Below are 4,923 nucleotides of genomic sequence, written 5' to 3'. Positions count from 1 at the left end.
TGACTTACACCTTCTAGAGCACGTTGGGTGGCACGGGATACATGCGGACGTGCATTGTCCTGTTGGAACAGCAAGTTCCCTTGCCGGTCTAGGAATGGTAGAACGATGGGTTCGATGACGGTTTGGATGTACCGTGCACTATTCAGTGTCCCCTCGACGATCACCAGTGGTGTACGGCCAGTGTAGGAGATCGCTCCCCACACCATGATGCCGGGTGTTGGCCCTGTGTGCCTCGGTCGTATGCAGTCCTGATTGTGGCGCTCACCTGCACGGCGCCAAACACGCATACGACCATCATTGGCACCAAGGCAGAAGCGACTCTCATCGCTGAAGACGACACGTCTCCATTCGTCCCTCCATTCACGCCTGTCGCGACACCACTGGAGGCGGGCTGCACGATGTTGGGGCGTGAGCGGAAGACGGCCTAACGGTGTTCGGGACCGTAGCCCAGCTTCATGGAGACGGTTGCGAATGGTCCTCGCCGATACCCCAGGAGCAACAGTGTCCCTAATTTGCTGGGAAGTGGCGGTGCGGTCCCCTACGGCACCGCGTAGGATCCTACGGTCTTGGCGTGCATCCGTGCGTCGCTGCGGTCCGGTCCCAGGTCGACGGGCACGTGCACCTTCCGCCGACCATTGGCGACAACATCGATGTACTGTGGAGACCTCACGCCCCACGTGTTGAGCAATTCGGCGGTACGTCCACCCGGCCTCCCGCATGCCCACTATACGCCCTCGCTCAAAGTCCGTCAACTGCACATACGGTTCACGTCCACGCTGTCGCGGCATGCTACCAGTGTTAAAGACTGCGATGGAGCTCCGTATGCCACGGCAAACTGGCTGACACTGACGGCGGCGGTGCACAAATGCTGCGCAGCTAGCGCCATTCGACGCTGTGCCGTGCATGTGATCATTGCTTGTACAGCCCTCTCGTAGTGTCCGGAGCAAGTATGGTGGGTCTGACACACCGGTGTCAATGTGTTCTTTTTTCCATTTCCAGGAGTGTAATTAGGACAACGCAAACACCCAGTTTCCCGACGAAGAAAATGTCCGACCCAGCAGGGAATAGAACACTGTGGTCTTGTGATGTAGAGACTAGCTACTAGACCATGAGCTGCGGACAAGAGGCCCACAAAATATATTAAACCAAATATTTCGTATAACATTCCAGACCTGCCAGGTTAGCCGAGAGCGCTAATGCACTGCTTCCTGGACTCGGGCAGGAGGGAATCAGCCTGGCGGATTACCGACGTCGGTCTGTGTGCCGGTCTGCCTGGATGTGGTTATTAGGCGTTTTTCCACATCCCACTAGGTGAATACTGGGCTGGTCCCCACGTTCCGCCTCAGTTACACGACTCGCAGATATCTGAAATACTTTCGTACTATTCCATGGATTACACTACACACAGACAGCTTGCGTACACAAATTCCATCCCAGGGGGTACGGGGTGGCGGCAGGAAGGGCATCTGGCCACCCCTTAAAACTAACCTTGACAAATCCGTCCTAACCATGCCGAGCCTGCGAAACTGCGGGACAAGGCACCAACGAAAGAAGAAAGAATTCTGTGTAACATTCCAGCAAAGGGGCTTAAAAATGAATGCCCATTTTTGTGTATGTAGTGCTCAGGAATTCTACTACACCTGCATATACACTCCGCAAGCCACATTCTACTGTGTGGCGGAGGGTACTTTGTGTACCACTATCAGTTGCCCCCTTTCCTGTTCCAGTTCCGAATTGCGTGCTGGATGTACGATCGGTATGATGTCGAATATCTCTCTAATTTTACCTTCATGGTCTTTCTGGGAAGTATATATAGAAGCAACAAATATATTTGTCGACTCTTCTTGTACTGTATGGCCTCCAAGTTTACCAATAAACCACTCCGTGATGCCCTACGTTTCTCTTGTAACGTCTGTCTCTGGAGTCGGAGCTATGATGCAGGAGCACTATCTAAACGTTACTGTGACGAAATGCACTGCTTTTGTTTGGATCATTTCTATTTTCTCTGTTAATCGTATCTGGTAAGGGTTCCGGACTGACGATGAATATTCAAGTATCGTCGATCGACAGTAATGTTTGCTATCTTCTTCGTGTGGGAACTACATTCCATGAGGATTCTTCCAATCAATGTGTCTTGCAAATGCCTTTCTTACAATTAATTGTACGTGATTGGTCAGTACAATAACTGGCCTTTCCGCCTTTTTATCCCGATACTTTACATTTTTTTATGTCCACGGTCGACTACGAGTCACTGCATCAAGTCTGGATTCTCTGCATGCAGATCGTCCTGCACTTCGCTACAGTTTTCTGACAGTGCGATTTCTCTATGTACAACAGCATCATCCGCGAACAGCCTCATGGAAGATTCAAAGCTATCGACTAGGTCTGTTATTTCTTCTTCGAAGCAGAAATAAGATTTTCAAATTTTGTAAATGAGTTTGAAAATCGTTTCTTACGGCTCTTGTCAAAAGCAAATCGTTATTAATAAGTGTCTTTCATAAATTTAAGTTTTCTGGTAAAATATTGCTTGAAACGAAGGAATAAGTCACTTGAAAGCAGCAGTAAACACAAAATTAGTCACTACATATTTAAAAAGAAGACATTCAGCGGTTAGTGCTAAACGTGCGTCCGTTTTCTTTGGAGACACGGCTGAGTAACCGAAAGAAAGCACAAGAGCCGATTTGTTTTGTAATGGATCCTTTGTGGTCATAAATTATCTACAGTAGCTTTAGTTTTACAAGTAAACTTCTTTGATATCCTGCAGTGGCACCATCTGATAACGATTTCGTAGTATAAGTCAGCGAGTATCTCGAGGAAAGGTTGATTATTGTTAGCAGAACTTTACCCTCATTCTTGAACGTTGAGGAAGGGTGACGCAGTCCCACGGAGAAGGAATTTATTGGGAGTTGAACTGTTCATTAAAGATTATGTGTTGCTAAGAAGATTTCACTAAATACTGTTCACAGAGTGAGAATTGGCTTAGATGCTTGACTTTAAGAGTTGCACATTTTCTCGACAGCGATGTCATTAGATATGAGTCAAACGTTAATATGCGTCGACAGCGCCTAAGTCAGTAAAACAAAGTATTATTTCGAATACGTGTCACTCAAATGTTAACTGAGCAGTAACACTACTGTGTAAGTAGGCTGCTTAGGTTTTTATGTTGGTAACGTCACGTAGCGCTCTGTATGAAAATCACTGACTATGCTGTGCGCAGTCTGTGGCTGGTTTGCATTGTTGGAATTTGCTGTTGTAGTGTTGGGCAATTGGCTGTTAACAGCGCGTAGCGTTGCGCACAGTGTTGCCAATGTAGCGACTTTGTCGCTAGAAATGACGACGTTTGCCTTCGTCTTAGCGACAAAAAAAACATTTTAGCGACAAAAATTATTTAGCGACTTATCTGGCGACTTTTGGAGTACTGACGAGGTTTTAAGTACAAATCAAAACTATTTTGGGCCAGTATTTTCATTAACAAAACTAAGATTTTAAATATATAGAATGGGTACTACACTGACTTTGTTCTAGATTTACTAAGTTAAATTAAGTTCTTAGCAGATCATGTAGCATTGTTCAGCATTTAGTAAACTCATTTGCTAACTATGTCTATCAGTAGTTAGTGCCTTCAGTAGTTAGAATCCTTTATTTAGCTGGCAGTATTGGCGCTCGCTGTATTGCAGTAGTTCGAGTAACGAAGATTTTTGTGAGGTAAGTGATTCATGAAAGGTATAGGTTATTGTTAGTCAGGGCCATTCTGTTTTAGGGATTATTGAAAGTCAGACTGCGTTGCGCTAAAAAATATTGTGTGTCAGTTTAGTGATGATCAGAACAAGTAAAGAGAGAAATGTCTGAGTACGTTCAGTTTTGCTCAGCTGTTTGAAGATCAAATAACGTAAGGGGTTTACCAGCACAGTAATTCACTAATGTTTCTAAGGGGACGTTTCAACCGAAACATAATCGGCGCGTGCACTTATGGTCAAATACAGTGCCGTGCTTTCCACCATTATTTCGGCTACGAGATAACGAAGACATCCTTGACGAAATTTAATCGAAGTGTTCATCATTTCTTTTCAATCAGTCCACAGTGACAGGTTTTGTGACTCGTGGTTCTACAGCATGTTTTACAACATAAACATACGCTCCAATTACACGCGAACAAAAATTGAATAACTTTTATAGTAAAACGGTGGTTAGTATTGTTTGTCACCAAGACACTAGCGCACAGTAATTATTGCTGGGACATTCCACTATTTAAAAATGAAATAAAATATTTTCAGTTTCTTGTCAATACCCTCACATAATTATTCTTTAGAGTTCCTGCTAACTTCGCACATTCGTAAGTAACCGTCCACGCAGGGCTCCTGTAAACTCGGAGCTGGAGAAGCGACGCTGACTGCGGCTGTTTTTTCAGTCCGGCTTCTCGCACGTAACGAATCGCCAACTTGCTTATTTGCATGCTTTGTTCGCTCGTTTCGCACCTCCGTTCACGCTCGTTTCTCATCTGTTCCGACGTCATCGCTAGGAATAAATTTCGCATGCACGAAGCCCGACCTCGCCAGAAACTGAAAAGGTAAAAATTCAGCATCAGTTCCGTTCATTCTCATAGCCTTAAAAGACAACACATTTTAGTAATAACGGATTGTGCACGATAAACCGGTTATATGTGATTCATGGTATCCCAATTAAGAACTACTTAATTAAGTTCTGAATTAAAAATAATACATACAAATATCAGTTATCAGCCATCGATTATGCAAGATTATTAAGCGTTATGTTGTAAGAAATTTCATTACCAAATACAGCATAACAGAACTATGCGTCTCAATACACCACGGTTTTCAGCGTATATTGAGGACAATACTCGATTTAAGCAGAATTCTTGCGTCTGTAGTTATGAGTCACTTCAGTATGCAACTTCATTTCTTA

The sequence above is a fragment of the Schistocerca cancellata genome, chromosome 1 (genome assembly GCF_023864275.1).
Source record: "Schistocerca cancellata isolate TAMUIC-IGC-003103 chromosome 1, iqSchCanc2.1, whole genome shotgun sequence".
In the NCBI taxonomy this organism is placed as follows: Eukaryota; Metazoa; Arthropoda; class Insecta; order Orthoptera; family Acrididae; genus Schistocerca; species Schistocerca cancellata.
Note: the sequence above shows the minus strand (reverse complement) of the source record.